General features: G+C 38.5%; 1 protein-coding gene and 1 pseudogene across 5 annotated transcripts in view; both read left to right on the top strand.

Moving 5' to 3' along the window:
- Positions 1–22,647, top strand: part of EDA (ectodysplasin A) — a 430,954-nt gene that overhangs the window by 124,459 nt on the left and 283,848 nt on the right. The window lies entirely within an intron of this gene.
- On the top strand, positions 18,277–18,800 carry LOC125157621 (chromobox protein homolog 3-like; annotated as a pseudogene).

The following is a 22,647-nucleotide window of genomic DNA, read 5'->3' on the forward strand; positions in this document are numbered from 1 at the left end:
TTCCGCTTGGTCATTTTGGATAGTCCCTGGAGTGGTGAGGACCTGCAGGGCACTTCCCCTGTGCTGTGGTGTATAACTGGAGTTGGTGGGCGGGGCCACAGACCGACCTGATGTCTGCCCCCAGCCCACCGCTGGGGCCACAGACGGACTGGTCTGTGCCTTCTCTTCCCCTCTCCTAGGGGCGGGATTCACTGTGGGGTGGCGTGGCCCGTCTGGGCTACTTGCACACTGCCAGGCTTGTGGTGCTGGGGATCTGGCGTATTAGCTGGGGTGGGTAGGCAAGGTGCACGGGGGCAGGAGGGGCAGGCTTAGCTCGCTTCTCCTTAGGTGATCCACTTCAGGAGGGGCCCTGTGGCAGCGGGAGGGAGTCAGATCCGCTGCCAGAGGTTTGGCTCCACAGAAGCACAGAGTTGGGTGTTTGCGCGGAGTGAGCAAGTTCCCTGGCAAGAACTGGTTCCCTTTGGGATTTTGGATGGGGGATGGGCGGGGGAGATGGCGCTGGCGAGCGCCTTTGTTCCCCACCAAACTGAGCTCTGTCGTCTGGGGGCTCAGCAGCTCTCCCTCCCTTTGTCCTCCAGCCTTCCCGCTTTCCGAGCAGAGCTGTTCACTTATGACCTCCCAGACGCTAAGTCGCGCTTGCTGTGGGAACACAGTCCGTCAGGCCCCTCCGCTTTTGCCAGCCAGACTCGGGGGCTCTGCTTGACCGGCGAGCCGCCCCTCCGCTCCGGCTCCCTCCCGCCAGTCCGTGGAGCGCGCACCGCCTCGCCGCCCTTCCTACCCTCTTCCGTGGGCCTCTCGTTTGCGCTTGGCTCCGGAGACTCCGTTCTGCTAATCCTCTGGCGGTTTTCTGGGTTATTTAGGCAGGTGTTGGTGGAATCAAAGTGATCAGCAGGACGTGCGGAGAGCCCAGCGTCCTCCTACGCCGCCATCTTCCTCGAGATCTATTCTGCTGTTTTGGGATGGAGTCATCTATCTATGTCTGTTACATGTATTTGGTTTATAGTGTTGTTCAAGGCCTCTATATCTTTGTTTATCTGCCTAATTGTTTAATCATAGTTGAAGGTGGGATATTGAAAGCATCAGCTATTATTGTTGAAAGGCCTATTTTCCCCTTCAATTCTGTCAGATTTTCCTTCGTGTATTCTGGAGTTCTGTTGTTAGGTACATATATGGTTTATGATTGGTATGACCTTCGTGACAGATGGACCTTTTTATCATTATACAATGTCCCTGTTTATCTTTTATAATTTTTTAAGTCTATTTTGTTTGATATTAGTATAGCCACTCCAACTTTTTTGTAGTTGCTATTTGCATCATTTATCTTTTTCCATTCTTTACTTTCACCCAATTTAGATCTTTGAATCTAAAGTAAATGTCTTGTAGACAGCATGTAATTGAATCTTATTTATTTTTTTTATTTTTTTTCAACGTTTATTTATTTTTGGGACAGAGAGAGACAGAGCATGAACGGGCGAGGGGCAGAGAGAGAGAGGGAGACACAGAATCAGAAACAGGCTCCAGGCTCTGAGCCATCAGCCCAGAGCCTGACACGGGGCTCGAACTCACGTACCGCGAGTTCGTGACCTGGCTGAAGTCAGACGCTTAACCAACTGCACCACTCAGGCGCCCCTGAATCTTATTTTTAAAGCTTTTTAAACAAATGTTTACATATTTATTTTGAGAGAGAGTGTGTGTGTGCAAGTGAGAGGTGGGGCAGAGGCTGGTGGGGTGGGGGGCGGGAATCCCAAGCAGGTTCTGCACTATCAGTGTGGAGCCGATGCAGGGCTTAAACTCACAAACCATGAGATCATTACATGAGCCACAGTTGGATGCTTAACCGACAAAACCATCCAGGCACCCCTGATCTTATTTTTCAATAGAGTATGACAATCTCTCACTTAAAAAAAATTTTTTTTAATGTTTATTTTTGAGAGAGAGAGAGAGTGTGAGTGGGGAGGAGCAGAGTGAGAGGGAGACACAGAATCCAAAGCAGGCTCCAGGCTCTGAGCTGTCAACACAGAGCCCGATGCAGGGCTCCAACCCACGCTGTGAGATCATGACCTGAGCCAAAGTCAGACACTTAACTGACTGAACCACCCAGGTGCCCCCAATCTCTCACTTTTTATTGGATTGTTTAAATCATATTTAATGTTGTTATTGATGTAGTTGAATTTATGCCTGTTACTTTACTTTTGGTTTTCTGTTTTGTGTCTTTTTCCCCCTCTGTTTGTATTTATATGCTTTCTTTTGATTAAATGAATATTTTCTAGCATAATACTTTAATTATTTTTATGATTTTTTTCCACTATATTTTTAGTTACTTTCCTTGTTGTTGCTCGAGCTCACCATTATATCTTAATATATCATAATGTAGTTTATATTTTTACCAATTTAATTATTGTCAGAGATAGACCTCTTACCCATGTATAGTTCTACCCTGCCTCCCCTTTTTGTGCTATTATTGTTTCTTATATATCTATATATGATACACATCCAACAATACATTAGTATATTTACTATCTTATATCATTTATAGTTTTAAAGAAGCTAAGAGAATAAATGCAAGCAAGTATGTATTTATAGAGTTGATCCTATTAGTCTTTCTATTACTGTTCTTATTTGCTTCATTTTTTCCTATAGTTTCGTTCCCATATGATGTCGTTCCCTTACGTCAGTACAGCTTCTTCTCACCCACTTTCCTGGTGCTGTTATTGCCAAACTTATTATATTTCTATATATTAAATGCCCAACAATTCCATACAATGTGTATTTTCATACAAATTAATTAAATGAAATGAGAAAAATACACATTTCACTGCCTTTTACATTTATCGAATAACCTTTACCAGTGCTCTGTGTTTTTTATTGTAGGATCAAATTAACATCAGGGTCACCCTCTTTCAGCCTGAATAATTTCTTTTAGCATTTCTCGTGAGGCCGATTTGCTAACAACAAATTCTCTGTCTTTGTTTTCCTGGAAATGTCTTTATTTTACCTTCATTTGTGAAAATAGTGTTTCTAGATAGAAGATTCATGGTTGACAATTTTTGGTTCAATATTTTAAAAATATCCCACTGGTCATCAACCTCCATTGTCCGTGGTAGGAATTCTCTGTTAAACTTAGCGGGTTCCCTCCTTTGTGATGATTTGTTTTCCTCTTGCTGCTTTCAGGATTTTCGTTTTTTGTCTTTCAATATTTTGCTATTATTTGCCTGGGTGTGTATCTCTACCTTTATCTTACTTGACGTTTATTAAACTTCTTGTATGTGCAGGTTAATGTTTTTCACCAAATTTGGGGAGTTTTTGGCCATTGTTGTTTCTAATATTTTTTCTATCTCTCTCATTCTATTACTATATTACACATATGTTGGCTTATTTAATGGAGTTCTGCATTGATTGCTCTGAGGCTGTGTTCATTTTGGTTCATTTTCTCTGTTCTTTGAATTGTACAACTTCCTAGTCTTTCCTGAATTCATTTCACTGATTTCACTCTTCTATATGTAAAATCTATATATAACACCTCTAGTGAATTTTTCACTTCAATTATTATAATTTTAAACTCTAGAATTTCCATTTGGGTTTTTAAAATTCTTTGTATTTAGCTTCTATATTAGATGTGACATTGTTATGATAGCTTCCTTTATTACTTTAGCCATGGTTTCCTTTAGTTCTTTAAACATATTTACACTATCTGTTTTGAAATTTTTATTTGCAAAGTCTAGTATCTGATCACTCTTGAGGACAGTTTCTGTTTCCTATTTTTTCCTATGTGAGTCACACTTTCCTGTTTCTTTGCATATCTTGTATTTTTTTGTTGTTGAAAATTGAACATTTTAGACAAATAATTGTAGAAACATGAATACTTATTACAGCCCTCACCCCCCCCCCCACCTCCTGGGCTTCTTGTTGTCTGTTGTTGATTTGCTTAGTGACTTAGCTGTACTAGTTCATTAAAATCTATTTCCCTCAAAGTATAAAGCATCTGATGTCTCCTCACAGGGAATAAGGTTTGGTGTGTGGATAGTCACCTTGGGATGGCAGTGGTTTTAGCAAAATCTATTTGACTCTCTCTTTTTCTAGTCTGTGTTGTCTGTCTCTATTGGTACAATCAGCATTAATTGCCATCTGGTTGTTGTATTGTTTTGACAATGTCCTGGGGCATAAATTGTTCCATCTGATCTAATTAAATTCAGGTCCTTTTGCAGAGGTAGTTTTGAGACCAGTATTTGAGATATATTATGACCCTGGGAAGCCTCTTCTTAGCTACATCTTTTCTTGGTTCTCTCTTTTCAGCTTCTAGCTGATGTATGGTTTTGCTATCATGGGCCAACCAGTCCCTTCTTAAGTGCTCACCAGTGAAATCTCCACTGTTTTTCATAGCACTCTGTGGTTTGAACTTCCTCATGCTCTGTTCAAAATAAAATCAGTTCCCTTGGGGAGAGTTCTGGAGTTCTCTATTCTTAGGGCCTTCCTGTTCTGCTGGGAAAACATCTATTCCTTTACTCAAGAGCTAGATGTTAAGACAGTGACCTGCTTCTCAGTTATAACCCTAGTTTATTCACAGTGTTCTGGGTGGAGGTGGTAGCTTCTAGACTTCTTGACTTTACTGTCTTGGTATGGAACCTCATCTTATAAGCAAGCTGAGGTGAGGGCATTTGAGGCCCAGTATTCTTGGCCTGTCATGCCTGCCCCATGAGTGGTAGCTGAGTAGAGGAAAGGGGTCCTAAGTCCTTTCAGCCATGCCCAATCAGATTAGAGCTTCTGAAACACAGGGTTGGGGATGATTAATGTGGGTATGCTGGTATACCCCACGTGAGATTGTCATCCTAGGTTTTGAGTTGAGGGGGAAAGATCCCAGGTAGTTGGCTGCAACTGCCCATGTAGCTTCTGTCACACTGAATTGGGGGACTGTCAGGTAGGGGCAGGGAATGGATCGTGTCTTAAAAGCAACAGACTGTCATTGTTCTTACCAAAATTTAGTGCATTTTCTTGATGAAATGTTTGTTGGTTTGCTGTGTGTCCTTAGGAAAATTTCCAAAGAACTTTAGTGGTTGTTACTTTTTTTATAATTTTAACTAATTATGGTTCTTTACTGGGTTTAAAGTCTGCCAAGCTCTTCATGCCACTATCCTGTAAGTCATTCTGTCTATTCCTTTCTCATCGTTTCATCGTTCCTGTCTCATCTCAGCTTTCAGTAGCTTCAGTAGCTTTCATGAGCTTCTCTCATGCATATTACAGATTCCATAATCAGCCAGAGACTCAAAGAGACATCTTTGTAGGTCTTTGGAGCTCATACTCTCTATATAGCTCCCTTTTGTCCTTCACTCTCCTCAACAATTTCAAACCACATTGGCCACTCTGAACTCTATTCTCTGTCTCTTCAATTCCCTGATCTCTTTTTGAATTCCCTCTCCTTGCACCGTGTCATGGAAACTGCCTCCATACAGTAAACTGGGGCAATGTTGCACTTACCTTTTTTATTTACCTTTTAGCAGGGGGAGATCACAGTCCTGTGTTACTTGTCTGATATCTGAGAAAGGTTGTTTTACAACCCCCCTGGTTTTCTAGTCACTTAAGGAAGTACAATAAATCTGGTCCCTTTTATTCCATCTTGGCTGGAAGTAGAATTCCCATTCCAATGTTCTTCTGCTACTTCCTTTTTGCACAGTGATTAAGAACCACAATTCTGGGTTTTATTTCTGGCTGTTTAAGGCAGTTCACTTCACTTTTCTGTGCCTCATCTTCCTCTTCTACAAAGCAGAGATAATAAGAGTATCTTCCTTCTAGGTTTGTATTAAGTGAGTTATTGCTTGTTAAGTGTTTATGACAGGATATGGCCAATAGGAAGTTGAAATAAGTTTTCACCACTATTGGTATTACTACTACTATCTTCATTTCCAATATATCACTGGGGAAATTGCCTAAGGCATTACTTGTGGAAGGGATATAGAAGAGGACTAGATCAAAATACCTAGTATTTGTAATTAAATATTAGACACAATACAGCAGCTGGAATTTTATATGTATAAACTCATTTATTTGTATCAATATACAAACTTAAGATGGCAGACTCTTTGAGATGTTAGAGAACACCTATGTTGATTCACTTAGTTTGCACAAGAGCAGCATTAGGTCTGTAGAGCTGATTCCGTGGGCTCATAGTATATAATAAGTCAGTTTCTGACTTTCATTAAGTACTTTTGGTGTCACACCATGATATTACTTGTCTTTTCTATTTCTAATGCCTTCTTTCACCACAATCCAAGTGAAAATGTTGCTAGTAAATCTCTAAAATTATGTGATTAAAAAAATGGATACATAACAAAGATAGTGTTAACTGACCACAGTTTTTGGGTAATTAACCCAAGAGTAGGTGGATATGTTCAAAACCCAAGCATTTGCAGAATATCCATGGCCTATTTTTATTTTATGAAGATCTGGAAATAGTTAAGGTGGCTAATTTTGGAAATGTGTTGTATTTCCATCTGGTCTGAAATCAATGGACTTGAACTTTATGCTACATGAGATGGAGACATTTTTTTTAAGTTTTTATTTTAAATTCCAATTAGTTAACATACAGTGCACTATTAGTTTCAGGTGTACAAGTGATTCAACACTTCCATACAACACCCAGTGCTCATCACAACAAGTGTAGTCCTTAATCCCCATCACCTATTTAACCCATCCCTCCACCTACCTCCACTCTGGTAACCATCTGTTTTCTGTAGTTAAGAATATGTTTCTTGGTTTCCCCCCTCTCTACTTTTTCCCTTTGCTCATTTGTTTCATTTCCTAACAAAACATGAGTGAACTCATGTCAGCCTTTCTCTGACTTATTAAATAGTAAGATTGCCTTATTTTTTATGGCTGAGTAATATTCCATTGTATATAAATACCACATCTTCTTTTTTTAATATAATTTATTGACATTTGTTTCCATACAACACCCAGTGCTCATCCCAACAAGTGCCCTCCTCAATGCCCACCACCCACTTTTCCATCTCCCCCAACCCCCATCAACCCTCAGTTTGTTCTCAGTATCCAAGAGTCTCTTATGGTTTGCCTCCCTCCCTCTCTGTAACTTTTTTTTCCCCTTCCCCTCCCCCCAAAGTCTTCTGTTAAGTTTCTCAGGATCCACGTATGACTGAAAACATATGGTATCTGTCTTTCTCTTACTGACTTATTTCACTTAGCATAATACCTTCTAGTTCCATCCATGTTGCTGCAAATGGCCAGATTTCATTCTTATTGCCAAGTGGTATTCCATTGTATATATAAACCACATCTTCTTTATCCATTCATCAGTTGATGGACATTTAGGGTCTTTACATAATTTGGCTATTGTTGATAGTGCTGCTATAAACATTGGGGTACATGTGTTCCTATGCATCAGCACTCCTGTATTCCTTGGGCAAATTCCTAGCAGTAAATACCACATCTTCTTTATGTATTCACCTGTTGGTGGACATTTGGGCTATTACCATATTTTGGTTATTGTAGATAATGCTGCTATAAACATCAGGGTGCATGTATCACTTTGAATTAGTATTTTTGTATTCTTTGGGTAAATATCTAGTAGTGCAATTGCTGGTTCATAGAGTAGTTCTATTTTTAACTTTTTGAGAAACCTCCATACTGTTTTCTAGAGTGACCACGCTAGTTTGCTTTGAGATGGAGACATTTTATGAGACACCAGATTTAGAGACTGTTATATAATATTCCCAGAATCTTCTTTTTTTAATATTTATTTATTTTTGAGAGAGAGAGCACAAGCAGGAACAGGGAAAGAGGGGGACAGAGGATCTGAAGCAGGCTTTGCACAGACAACAGATTGCCCAATGGGGGCGCTTGAGCTCAGAATCCATGAGATCATGACCTGAGCCAAAGTCAGATGCTTAACCGACTGAGCCACCCAGGCACCCCAGAATCTTGTTTTTGTGTTAGAAGTTAAGGGGTCCCTGGGTGGCTCAGTCAGTTAAGCATTTGACTTAAGCTTGGGTCATGATCTCATGGTTCATGGGTTCAAGCTCCACAGCAGGCTCTATGCTGACAGCTTGGAGCCTGGAGCCTGCTTTGGATTCTGTGTGTCCCTCTCTCTCTGCCCCTCACCTTCTCATACTCAGTCTGTCTCTCAATCTCACAGAAATAAACATTAAAGAAAAAGAAGTTTAATTACTTATCTGGGCACAAATAATGTGGTATTCATACTATTTGATGAATAAAGCAAGTGGATGTCTCCTGTTGACTTTGATACTCAATTTTGAGCTCTCAAACCTTCCATGTATGTGTGACATACTGTGTCAGGCAAACAGTGCATTTGGTGCTTTACTGTAATGCTCTTCACCATATCAAGGTGGTATTCTAATAAAACTGACAATCTGTTGTTCAATGTCTGTGTGCCAGGCGTTGTGCTATACCATTTACATGCATTATCTCATTTACTTCTTAATAGAAACATTTGGAAGTTGGTATTATATTCCAATTTTACTAAGGAGGAAACTGAGGCTCAAAAAGATGAAGTATCTTTTCCAAGATTGCATAGCAAGCTGGGAGTCGATATAGAACTCTGGTCCTGGATGTCTTACTCTGAAATCCTGTGCTTCCCATAAGACTTGGAATTATTACTGGGATTTTTGGTCTTAGCATAGCTATCTAATGCATGCCTCTACTTCATGAACTCTTAAAGTCAATGTCATAAAGATACTCCAGCATGTCTTTGTACCCCAAAGGTTAACAGGGGAGACAAAGTAATTAAAGGTCTTGTGTTAGATAAGATTTTGATGAAAGAATGCAAGAAGCTAAAGAAGTGCTATGAACTCAACCCCTGAATGGTATCCACACATGGGTTTTACTAGCCAGCAGGTGTTCTTAAAGAAAAGAGGATTGTAAAAGGTTAAGCAAAAAGACTTTGTAGTCATTGTAGTTGCGGGGGTGGGAGGATAGTGCTGCTAGGTGCTTTATATACTTCTGATCCTTATAAAAGTGCTTTAAAATAGATGATATCACCCTATTTCTGTATAAATAACTTGAAACCTAATAACTTGCTTCAGTGTACAAGCTGGTATATTCTTGTAGAATTTGGCAGTCAACCCTCAGATCCGCATACTCTATAGTCCATGATCTTTTTTTCCCCTCTCACTCTGCCTAAAGTGGCATCCACATAGCACCAACCCTGTGAGTAGCTTCTCTTTGTCCCTGCTAGGGTCTTCTGGATCATTTTTCAATGAATGGCAATGAATGTGTTTTCCCATCACTTAATTATTGTTTCACCAGAGAGCTATGTGGGATTGTTTACATCACACGTAATTCATCTGGAGTCTATGAAGGGCAGGAATGGGGATATTTGAGCAGTTCTCACATCCTGATTAACATGTTCAGTTTCTATGCTTTACCTTGAATTGTGTCAACTTGTGATAATACTCATTATCTCACTCTGATCACAAGTTCCATTGAGTAGCTATGTTTTCAATTGATAAAACCTAAAAAATGATTAATTAATAAATGCTATTTGTCTATGAGGTTAAAACTTTCAGAAATGGGGTCTTTTACGGGAGGGGGGGAATAGAGTAAAGAAAAAACTTGATGGAAAGGTTTAGAAGTCATTGCACCAATATATCAGCAGTTCTTGGAGTTAGTTAATGCTATTTAAAATTGGTGATCTTCCTAGCTAATGGTTCTGCCTCCTGCCTTTCATTAACTAACTTTTAATCAGAGCTATCAAAAAGAAAAAAACCCAAATACATGGCATTGATCTCCCAAATGTTTTGATTTTGGCTCCCCTTTGCTCTAGAGCATCAAAGTAGTCGTTGCTCATTAAGAAGGAAGAGACCTCACAACCTCACTGATGGAATTGACTTACCAGTGTTCCAAAACATGGAGTACCCCAGAAACATTCAGTCATAGAAGCTAAATTATGAAAACAAAGATCTACTCCTCTCTTCCTTTCCCTTTCCCCATTCATTCTGTCATTGTTTTTTTTTCATTCTTTCTTCTGTGGTCTCTCATCCTCTCTCTCTCTCTCTCTCTCTCGCTCTCGCTCTCGCTCTCATTCTCTGTCTCCCCTGTAATTCTCTCTCTTTGTCCCTTGTTCTCTCTGTCTCCCCCATTATTTGTATTGTAGCTGCCTCTACTTTATGTAAACACTAAGCAAGAAGCATGTTTGCTTCAGGTTGTCATGGAAATGTTGCAAGTGGGCCTTTTAAGGAAACTGGCCTCTTACATTAGTGAAATCACCCAGCTCTTCTAAGGTTGGTAATTTAGGGACATTTTCTACATAGAGATTACAGTTCAGGACTCCGAAGATTAGCCACTACTCCAAACCTGAACTTCTGTTCTCCTGTATCTAGTTTTCTTCCTATTGTGTCTTCTAAGAGATTTGGGTATAATTTTAATAAGGGGAAGGATGGATTTCTTCAGACTTCTATTATGATTTGAAATTCTTTTCAGCCTGCAAGACATATTTTGTGACTTCCAGTATGCTCTTTTTCAGAGTAGAAACGAGGGTACAAGTTGGAGTCTTGGGGATACAAAATCTGGCTTGGAGTGGGAGCAAAAAAAGTGGAGTGAGGAGAGAAAAAAAAGTCTTAACTCTGACAAGGAGAGGCAGATAGGAAAAGATGAAGGTTTTGCTGCCAGAAGGGGGTTCCTCTCCCCTCTTTTGCCACCAGAAAAAAAAATTGAAGAGAGGCACCACGTCTGGATGAAGAAAGGGGGAGACAGGCAACAAATTTCAAAAATAGTTAAGAAAATGTCAGATGGTAATCAATACGAAGAAGTATAGAATCCACATAATAAAATAAAGATAAATAATGATAAGAAAGATAGTTATGATAGGATGGTTAGAAGGCATGTTGGAGGAGATAACATTTAAACTGAGCCTTATCGAGGAGACAAATCTAGCCACACAAAGAGAACAACTGATACAGGTAAAGGAAAAGGTGAGTTCAAAAATCCTGAGATTAGGAAGAGTTTGGTCTTTCTTAGAACCCAAGGGAAAATATGAGTAGTGTGAAACATCAGCAGAGGCCAGATTATTCAGAGTGGCTTTTATAGGCCATCGTAAGCAATTTGGATTTGTTCTGAGGTTAGTGGGAGGCCACCAGAAAATTTTAAGGAGGAATGCGATTGATCAGATTGTGCTTTAAAAAGATTACTGTCTACAGAGTGGACATTGGATTGTGGGAATTCAAGAGTGGAAGCCTGGACACTATTTAGGAGGATGAGGTTTTGGGGGGTGACAGTGGGGTTTGTGGAGTCTGGAGCCAATGGCAAGAAAGAATTCTTGAAGATGTCTTTGATGCAAAAAAGGTGATTTTATTGAAACATGGGACAGGACCTGTGGTCAGGAAGAGCTACCCTGGGACCTTGAGGAGAGACTGGTTATATACTCTGACATTGGGGGAGGTAAAGTCCAGGGGACGTTTCCAGGGAGATTTTCACATGCTAAAGAAAACTCACAGGATACTGGAGGCCTAGCTATTGTCAAGCTAAGGTGGTTTTCCCTCTAGCAAAGCATTAGCATTAAGACAGTAGGGAGTTCTAGAGAAACATTTTTTAGTCTGCCAGCCTCAAGTATTTGTCAATGGGCTGCAGGTTATAAGGAAATTTAGTTCTATGTGTCATTTCCTTCTGCCTTTGTTCCCCAAAGCACTATGGAGAGGTGATGGAGACTTAGTTCCTGCAGGACTTTGATGTCTAATGGTTAACCATTTGTTTTTCCCCTTTTCTTTGTTCTTGGGCAGCCAGGAGTGTGGAGGAATTTCAAGCATATCCCCCCTGGTTGTTTGTGTGTGTGTGTGTGGGGGGGGGAGGTGTTTGTGCCCTGTCAGCTTGCCTTGACTTCCCTCATCAAGGAGGCAACTATTTTTGTCCTAGGGAGAGATAATGTGGTCTTAGTTTAAGATGATAAGGATGGAGAATGAGAGAAGTGGGAGGATTTGAGTTATAATTTGAAGATAGAGTCAACAGGGCTTGCTGATAGACTGGATATGGAGATAGAGGAAAGGAAAAAATTAAGGCTTTCCTGTCTTTCTAGTTTTAGTATTTTGGGGAACTCAAAATAGGTGTTGGAAAGATGGTCGTCAGGATTAACAGGTGAGACAGTGATTTTGAAAAGTAGAAGCCCAAATGAGACTGACAGAGCCTAGGAATTGATAGACTAATAGCAGTCACATCAACAGCTGCCATGCCAGTAAGGAGGGCAAATATAGGAGGATGAAAGCCCCTTGGAGGAGACGGATGGTAGGAAGTTCCTTAGCCTATGCCTGTGTTGGGGGGGAGCATTTAGGTGGGACAGGAAAGAATTGGAAAGCTTGGAGATTCAGTATTTGAGTGGGGTTGGGCGGGGGGGGGGGGGGGGGGGAGGAGTTTGATGTCTCCTTTTGCCTTCATTGTGATTCAAATATTTTAATTTTAGCCCTCAGGCTACTGAGCTCCATAGAAACACCTGTTAAGCTTATAATAGAAAAATCTTTGGAAGTGAAAAACACAGTCTTCTGTTTACAAAAGAGTTGATTAGGTAAAGGCAGAGAAATAAGATGATTTGCAAAGTTCTGTATCTGCCCGTCTCCAGGGGTATGCAAAGTTATATATTACTAAGGACTGTGCTAAAAAGGCCTGTCATGTGATACTTGTAAGTGTTATCATTGGTTATGCTGGTTGCCTTTAAGGAATTACAGTTTTGATATTATTACATTTAAAAAAAAAGCAGAGGAACTTTTGGGTAATTGATAAACCAACAACCATTATTTGACTGTATCCTTTGTGAAGACAGCATAGTATAGTAGCTAAAGGCATGGATTCTTGAGATGCCTGGATTCAAAGCTCTGTTCCACCATTTACTTGCAGCATTATTTTGGGTCAATTAACCTTCTCTAAGCCTAAATTATTATGTATGCAGTGAAGATAATGGAACTTCCTTTATAAGGTTGTGTTGATGATTAGATGTATTGATATTTATAAAATGCTTAAAACAACATCCATATTAGTGTTTGTTAAATAACATAAAATAAACAAGCACTTGTATAGGAGGATTATCAATAAATATAAGACTGGCCGTAAATACTGGGTCATTGGGTAGAGTAGGCAGGACAGAAAATAAAAGCAACTTACTGGGACTTGAGACACAGGTTTAGAGTCGCTTTGAAATAGGACCAGGGGTGCCTGTTATGACTTGATTAGTCTTTTTCTGGCTACAAGACAGGAACTAATGTAGACCTCTTGAGGCCTGGAGATAGGTGAAGAATTCCTAGATTCTGTAAGAACATTGAACTGTATACAAGTAATAGAAACAATGCCATGCTGACATTAGGTCTAATAGAATATTAGTCCCTGAAAATCACCATTTTACCAAAGCTAAATATAACTCCCAATATGTCCATTAAAAAACAATTCCACTCTCTAGAGGTTTCTTTTTCTTCTTTCTTTCTTTGTTACTTTGTTTTCTTTCTTTCTTTCTTGGAAGAGATGGAGCTATCACTTCTGTCATGAGAAAGGGTGAAGTAAAAAAAACTTTGATAATTTATTTTTCTCTTGAAGAAGTGACCTCAAAGTTTTTATTGCTATACATAATTTTTTCTTTAACCAAAACATTTTCTCCTTCCTCCCATTTTATCTCAAGTATTCCCATCCAAAAGACATAATGGCATTCTTTGTATATTATACTGAGTGGTGCTTTGTGAGCATCAAATGGCAAAAGTCAGCATCTCTGGATGGATCAGGATAATAATTATAAGTGGCACATTTATCTTATTCCATCTGTGGAGTTCACAGAGTTAAGGCCGTTTTTAGAGTTATAGGGCTACATGGGTTTAGAGAGGTCTCATCCATCTTCCTCCTTCTAGTCTTAACTCTACTTAAACCTTTCTAGAAAGAGGAATCCTTTATTTTTAAGGGGCCCTGGGAATGAAATTTTTCATGATCCTTTTTTTTAATTTTTAAAATTTTTATTTAGTTTTGAGAGAGAGAGAGAGAGAGAGAGAGAGAGAGCGCGCAGGTGAGGGGCAGAGAGAGAGGGAGGCACAGAATCCAAAGCAGGCTCCAGGCTCTGAGCTGTCAGCACAGAGCCTAATGTGGGGCTCAAACTCATGAACTGTGAGATCATGACCTGAGAGAAGTTGGACGCTTAAGCTACTGAGCCACCCAGGTGCCCCTGTAAGATCCTTTAAGTCCTTTAAGTCACAGATATAGATGCAAACGCCTCAACAAAATATTAGCACTGAATCCAACAACATATTTAAAAAATCATACAATAAGATTAAGTGGGATTTATTCCCAGGATGCAAGTGTGCTTCAGTATTCACAAAAAAACCAACGTGATATGTCACATCAATAAGAGAAAAGATGAAAATCTTATGATCACTTCAATAGATGCAGAAAGCATTTGACAAAGCATAACATCCATGCATAATTAAAGCCCCCTGCAAAGTAGGTATAGAGGGAACGTATTTCAACATAATAAAGGTCTTATATGAAAAACGGACGAGGTGTTCCTGGGTGGCTGAGTCAGTTAAGCCTCCAACTTCGCCTCAGGTCATGATCTCAAGGTTCAGGGTTTGAGCCCCTCATTGGGCTCTGAGCTGTTGGGCTCTGTGCTGACAGCTCAGAGCCTGGAGCCTGCTTCGGATTCTGTGTCTCCTTCTCTCTCTGCCCCTCCCCTGCTTGTGCTGTGTCTCTCTCTGTCTCTCAAAAATAAATAAACGTTAAAAAAAAAACCAGACAACATTATACTCAAGGGGTAAAAACTGAGACCCTTTCCCCTAAGGTCATGAACAATACAGGAATGTCCACTCTCACCACTTTTCTTCAACATCGTACTTGAAGTCCTAGCCACAGTAATTAGACAACATAAAGCAATAAAAGGCATACAAGTTGGTAAAAAGAAGTATATATGCGTTTGACATGTGATTATATATAGAAAACCCAAAAGACTCTACCAAAAAATGACTAAACCGATAAATGACTTCAGTAAAGTTGCAAGATATAAAATCAATGTACAGACATCTGCTGCATTCCTATACCAATAATGAAGCAACAGAAAGAGAAATTAAGACAGCAGTCCCATTTACAATTGCACCAAAAACAGTAAAATACCTAGGGATAAACCTAACTAAAGTGGTGAAAGACCTGTACTCTGAACAGTATAAAACCCTGATGAAAAAATTGAATATAACACAAAGAAATGGAAAGACATTCCATCTATACTCCTGGATTGGAAGAACAGATACTGTTAAAATGTCTGTACTCCCCAAAGCAATCTGTACATTTAATTCAATCCATATCAAAATACCAGCAGAATTTTTAACTGAGATAGAATAAGCAATCATAAAATTTGTAAAGACCTCAAATAGCCAAAGCAACATTGAAAAAGAAAAGCAAAGCTGGGAGCACTTGGGTGGCTCAGTTGGTTGAACGTCTGACTCTTGATTTCAGCTTAGGTCATGGCCCAGGGTCATGAGATCAAGCCTGGGAAAATTAAACAATTAAAAAAGAAAACAAAAGCTGGAGACATCAGGATTCTGGGTTTCAAGTTATATTACAAAGTTGTAGTAACCAAAGCAGTATGCTGCTGGCACAAAAATAGACACATAGATAAATGAAACAGAATAGAAAACCCAGAAATGAACCCACAATTATATGGTCAATTAATCTTCATTAATGAGGAATGAATATCCAATGGAAAAAAGACAGTCTCTTCAACAAAAAATGTTGGGAAAATTGAATAGCCACATGCAAAAGAATGAAGCTGGACCACATACAAACATAAACTCAAAATAGAGTAAGGACCTAAATGTGAGACCTGGAATCATAAAAATCCTTGAAGAGAACATAGATAGTAATATCTCTGATATTGGCAGTAGCAACATTTTTCTAGATATGTCTCCTGGGGCAAGGGAAATAAAAGCAAAAATAAACTGTTGGGACTACATCAAGATTAAGAAAAAAGCTTCTGCACAGCAAAGGAAACATTGAACAGAACTAAAACGAAGCTACTGGCTGGGAGAAGATATTTGCAAATGACGTGTTTAATAAAACGTTCATCCAAAATATATAAAGAACTGATGCAGGTTAACATCCAAAAAACAAATAATCCGATTACAAAATGGGCATAAGACATGAATAGACATTTCTTCAAATAAATATACAGATGGCCAACAGACACATGAAAAGATGCTCAACATCATTCACCATCAGTGAAATACAAATTAAAATTACAGTTAGATATCACCTCATGCCTGTCAGAATGGCTAAAATCAAAATCACAAGAAACGACAATGTGGAGAAAAAGGAACCCTGTGCACTGTTGGTTGGAACACAAACTTGTACAGCCACTCTGGAATATAGTATGCAGTTTCCTCAAGAAGTGAAAAATAGAACTGCCCTACAATCCAGCAATTGCACTACTGTGATTTCATCCAATAAAAACCCCCACTAATTAATTTATTTTTATTTATTTATTTTGAGAGAGAGAGAGAGAATGCAAGAATGAGTGGGGGAGGGGCAGAAAGATAAGGAGTTAGAGAATCCCAAGCAGGCTCTGTGGGTTGATCCCATGAACCATGAGATCATGACCTAATCTAAAACTTCAGATGTGTAACCAACTGAGCCACCTAGGTGCCCCCAAAAACACTAATTCAAAGGGACACGTGCACTCCTATGTTTACTGTAGCATTATTTACAATAGCCAAACTATGGAAGCAGTCCAAGTGTACACTGATAGATGAATGGATAAAGAAGTGGTATATATATACAATGGAATATTATTCAGCAATGGAAATGAACCAAATCTTTACATTTGCAACTATATGGATAGAGCTAGAGACTATTGCTAAATGAAGTAAGTCAAAGAAAGACAAATACCATATAATCTCACTCATATATGGAATTTAAGAAATAAATGAGTAAAGGGAAAAAGAGACACACCAAGAAACAGACTCTTTACTATAGAAAACAAACTGATGGTTACCAGAGGGAAGGGTGTAGGGGATTGAGGGTAATAGGAGATGAGGAGTAAAGAGTAGACTTATCATGATGCAAAAAAAATTTTAATGGCATTTAAAAAATAAAGGCTAAACAGATGACCCAGTAATTCCACTCTTAGGTATATACTTCAGAAATCAAAACATATGTCCACACAAAAACTTTACAAAGAATTTCATAGAAGCATAATTCATGATAGCCAAAAAGTGGAAACAACCTAAGTGTTCAGCAACAGATGACTGGGTAAACAAATTGTGATGTCACCATACAATGGATTATTATTTGTTTCTAAAAGGCAATGAAATTCTGATACATGCTACAACATAGATGAATCTTGAAACATTATGCTAAGTAAAAGACGCTAGTTAAAAAGACTAAGTAGTATATTACTCCTTTATGAAATATCCAGAATAGACCAATTCATACAGACAGAAAAGTAAATCAGTAATTAAGGCAAGAACAGGGATGAGGGTTGCAGCAAAAATGAGGAATGACTTGCTAATGAGTGCAGGGTTTCTTTCCAGGATGTTAAAAGTACTTATAAATTAGATTGTGGTGATGACTGTACAAATCTATGATTGTACTGAAATGTATGAACTATAAATAGGTGAATTTTATGGTATATGAAGCCAACCACAATAAAAGCTGTTTAAAAAAGAAAAGAAAAAGGAAGAAAAGACTAAATGGAGAAGCCACTTGGAGAGAAGAGGACCTGGAACTACATGCAGAAAGAGAGATGCCCCACCTTCCCAGCATTTAAATCCATTTACAGAACTCCAGCATTACAGAACTTTACAGCATTTACAGAACTCCAGCCCCAGCCACCAAGTACTGCAACTATACAAGAGAACCAGAGGCAAGATTAGCAGAACTGCTCAGCTGAGTCAAATCTTCATAATAGCTATGGAAGCTAATAAAGTGGGTATTATTTTAAGCCACTAAGTTTGGGGGTAGTTTGTTATATGTTGATAAATAACCAAAATAGCCACTTGGGAAAAGATACCACAGAGTCCAAATCGGTCAGAGATCTAAATGCAAATCTTGAAGCAACAGAAGAATTAGAAGAAAATATGGGTAGATTCTTCTATAATCTGTGTATGGGGAGAAATCTTTCTAATTATGTCTCAGAATGAAGACGCAATAAAATAAAATATTTACACATTTAATTACTTAAAAAAATTAAGGCTTTTCAGGACAAAAGGTCCATTAAAAAATAAATAAAGGGGGAGATGCTGCAAACCAGGGACCCAGAACTGCTCAGAGGCAGTGAATAAATGCTCTTCAAGCCTGCAATAAAAAATGGCCTCCAATAAAACTACATTGCAAAAATTGGGAAAGAAATAGAATGAGAAGAGAAAAAAAGTAAAAGAGGCAGAGCCTGAAGAAAAGTACTGAAATGTACTGAAATGACATGTAGTGAATGGGAAGGTGGAGTATTTCCTTAAGTGAAAGGGATTTACAGATGCTGACAATACTTGGGAACCTGAAGAAAATTAAGATTGTTCAGAATTAATTGAAGTATTTCTTTAATTTTCAAAAAACTGACAAAGAAAAAGATTGTACGAAAAGAAAATCTGTATCTGACAATGAATCTGATGATAGCAAATCAAAGGAGAAAAAAGATGCTGCTGATAAATACTGAATGAATAATTGGTGCCACAGGCAGTAGTGGAGAATTAATGTTTCTCATGAAATGGAAAGATTCAGATGAGGTAGACATGGTGCTGGCAAAAGAGGCAAACATCAAATGTCCTCAAATTGTAATTGCTTTTTATGAGGACAGACTAAGGTGGCATTTTTGTTTAGAAGATGATGCTCAATAACTTTTTATATATAGATTGTGTGTGTGTGTGTGTGTGTGTGTGTGTGTGTGTGTGTGTGTATATATATATATATATGTTTATATACACACATGTAATCTGGGTTTTGGGTTTTTTTATGTTTATTTATTTTTGAGAGAGAGAGACAAGAATGCTAGTGGGGATGGGGCAGAGAGAGAGGGAGATACAGAATCCAAAGGAGGCTCCAGTTTCTGAGTTGTCAGCACAGAGCTCAAAGTGAGTCTCAAATTTGTGGACAGAGGAGAGATCATGACCTGAGCCAAAGTTGGATGCTTAACCTACTGAGCCACTAAGGTGCTCCTGGGTTTTGGTTTTTTGATTTATTTGTGTGAAGAAATAGTATTCTAATAAAAATCAACTTTGATAGGTTCAATTTGAAGTAGTATTGGGGGAGTTGTTGTTTTCCAGTCTATATCTCTGCTTACTTTGAAACAATGAAAGTTTTCTGTAGTTGATTCCTTCGTCAGAAAAGAATCATAATCATAACCTAATCATAATCATATCTAATCATAATCATAATCAGATATTGGCAATTTAGGACCTGCTGAAATAAATGGGTCAACAAACTTTTGTATTCTAAATTCTTTGAGTTGCATGTTTTTTCTTTACCCCAAATTCTTCCTTACATGTAGGCTCAGTCTTCTCAGTATTTGAGTTACTGGTTCAGCAGAAACCAGGAAAAACACTAACTTTGTAATAATCAGAATGTTATCCAACTATGTATTGTTTACTTTATTGTAAATACTGGTAAACAGTAGTCAATAAATAGTTTTATATTTTAAAATAAAGGGCCCCTGGGAATGAAATTTTGTAACCTCCTTCTAAGTCATTTCTGTGTTTAGGACTTTCACTGTTCAGGACATCTTTCCTTTTATTCAAGTAAAATCCTATTACAAAGACAAAGATATTTCCATACCATCTTGGAGGCTCTATAGTAATGGTGCTTTGTTTGCAGTGACTATAGTGGACTACATTACTACAAATAAACCTATAGAAGAAAATGGTTTTTAGGGGCCCTGATTTTGTAACAGCTTGTTTATAATACAAATATCTGGTTTTATGTCTGCTTTGTGTAGGGAAGAAGAGTAGAAAACTCTAGAAGAGGTGTGAGAGGTTTGCTTTGTAAACTTCCCTAATTACTGCTAGGTTGTGATCATGTGCTAATTTACCATTAACAGCATGAAGTGAGCTCTCTCATTTTCTGGTCCTGTGGGTTAAGAATGTGATTTCTAGCAATACACCAATTATTTTAAAAAATCACAGTCAAACCAGAGGAATGGGAGGGTTAGTTTAAGGGAGAACAATTGGTAGTGAACTCTTACTTGTATTTAACATGAGTCCCCTTTCTCTTTCCCAGTATGTTAGTCTCCTGGTCCTTTTGATTTTCTAATTTTTATGAATGTAGCCCATGAGAAATTCCTGGTAGATGCTGCTAAACTCAGAAGAAATAAGTTAAGCTATGTCTCCTTAGTTATTAAAGGGTTTGCTGCAAATAATTTATTAATTAAGGAGAGTGCTAACCAAACTTGGTTGGTCAAGTGTGATACCTCACAGTTAACATTTATTTAGCCAACTTAATTCCAAAGTTGAACATGAAATCGCCTTTTTTTTTTGAGTAATATTGATTGTATGATCCTGAGTATTCAAGGTTAAAGCATGTTCATCCAATGCATCTCTTTTAGGAGGTAGAAGGTTATCATCTGGTATACATTTGACTTATTGTAGTCTAGAGTTCTTTCCTTATAATGAAAAGATATTTTAACTTCATCCCAGCAGATACTACGTTATCTGCTTAACAGAAACATGTCCATAAGGAAGAAACTCTTACACTCTTAATTCTGCCTGGAGGGGCACTGCAAAGCATTACAAACAGAAAGCTGAAATTTCATAATAAAGCCATTGTAGATAAGGTGTTAAGGTATCACTTTAATCCAAATTTTAATCATCTGGACTTCACCTGTCACATATTTTCTATTAGCCAAACACCTGTGAAATGCTCACTAAGGGGCATTGGAGATGGGATCTACACCTGTCCTGATAGGTTTTCACTGCCAGGATTTGATGGATCTTTGTGCACAGATCTCCATATGGGCTGTCTCTGTGGGATAAACTCTTTATGTGGCTACAGATATGAACTTAATAGCATTTTTTGGCTATGGAGCCATCATTCTCAAGCAATTTATTTGCATTTTTGTTGTATATCACTCAGAAGTAGGGTTTATACTGAAATGTCCTTTAGATGCTAAAATAATTCATGTTTGTATCCTTCCAGTTCTACTACATGCTCTTCTTTGGAACTTTTCTTTTTTTTTTTTTTTTAATTTTTTTTTCAACGTTTATTTATTTTTGGGACAGAGAGAGACAGAGCATGAACGGGCGAGGGGCAGAGAGAGAGGGAGACACAGAATCGGAAACAGGCTCCAGGCTCTGAGCCATCAGCCCAGAGCCCGACGCGGGGCTCAAACTCACGGACCGTGAGATCGTGACCTGGCTGAAGTCGGACGCTTAACCGACTGCGCCACCCAGGCGCCCCTGGAACTTTTCTTTAAGACTACTTGCAAATGTCAGGTACAGTGTTTAAAAGGTGTCCATCTCCATGTGTATACACAAAGAGTAAGGATTAGGCATTGTGATTCATCCAGATAATTGAGCATAAGCCAAAAAACTCCTGTGGGGTGGAGAGTAAAACTATTGCCCATGAACTGGATGAAATGCGGACCTTGTATGAAATCTCCAATGACATGAACTAGATTTTCACAGTGAAAGAAGATTCATTGCCAAGGGATTACTTCTGTATGCTTTGTAAGAGCTAGTTGACAATCACAGTTTATGGAGTATTCTAGTTTGCTTGCTCCTTCCCTCTTCCATTGCCCACATTTGGGCTTTTTCACTGTTTCTTAGACCTAGGAACAGCATCTATATTGAGCAAATATATTTTGAGCAAAAGTTTCAGACAAGTTTGTCACACACACAAAAAAGGTAGAGACATCTTTCTCTCCATGTTGATACTTATGAAACTAATTGCTGAACGGGATTTGGGATTATATCTGACTCTTAGTTCCACACAACAATTTATGTACTGTCCGATCTATTTATCCTCCAATACATTTTGATTTTTTTAAAAAAAATTTTAATGTTTATTTATTTTTTGAAAGAGAATCTGAGCATGGTGAGGGGCAGAGAGAGAGGGAGACACAGACTCCAAAGCTAGCTTCAGGCTCTGAGCTGTCAGTACAGAACCTGACGTGGGGCTTGAACTCATGAACCATGAGATCATGACCTGAGCCAAAGGTGGACACTTAACTGACTGAGCCACCTAAGCAACCCTAATGCATTTTGGTTTTTTAACTTTACATTGTCATTAAATATTTGCATTAATTGAAATAATGGAATTTATTATGCAGTAACTCTGTGTATCTTAAATTGTCTTTCCCTTCTGTTTGTTTTAGGGAAATTAATGACTTTATTTTTTTAGCCAGCATTATTCCCCTGATACAGCATTGTAACTAATGATAGCTGGAATATATTCAATTCCAGGTGGACTGTTGTCATTTTTCTGTACAGCAGGAGTGAATAAGATTATCTGTAGATTAGCCAGAAGGAAAATGGCTTTGTATTTTGCCTTTGTAGCAGACTATTGGAAGGTATTTAATTTGATATTTTTATCTGTAAGAAATAGAATAAAGCAGGATGAAGCATGTACATTCAAATGTGTAGCTTATCACACTCTTGAAAGCAGAAAGTGCTAATTTTTTACTTTAAAAAAATCTGGAAGAGGGCCCCAAATAATTCAGTGGAAGAAAAATGATGGCCAAGTGAAATCACATGA

The sequence above is a fragment of the Prionailurus viverrinus genome, chromosome X, assembly GCF_022837055.1.
Source record: "Prionailurus viverrinus isolate Anna chromosome X, UM_Priviv_1.0, whole genome shotgun sequence".
Classification (NCBI taxonomy): Eukaryota; Metazoa; Chordata; class Mammalia; order Carnivora; family Felidae; genus Prionailurus; species Prionailurus viverrinus.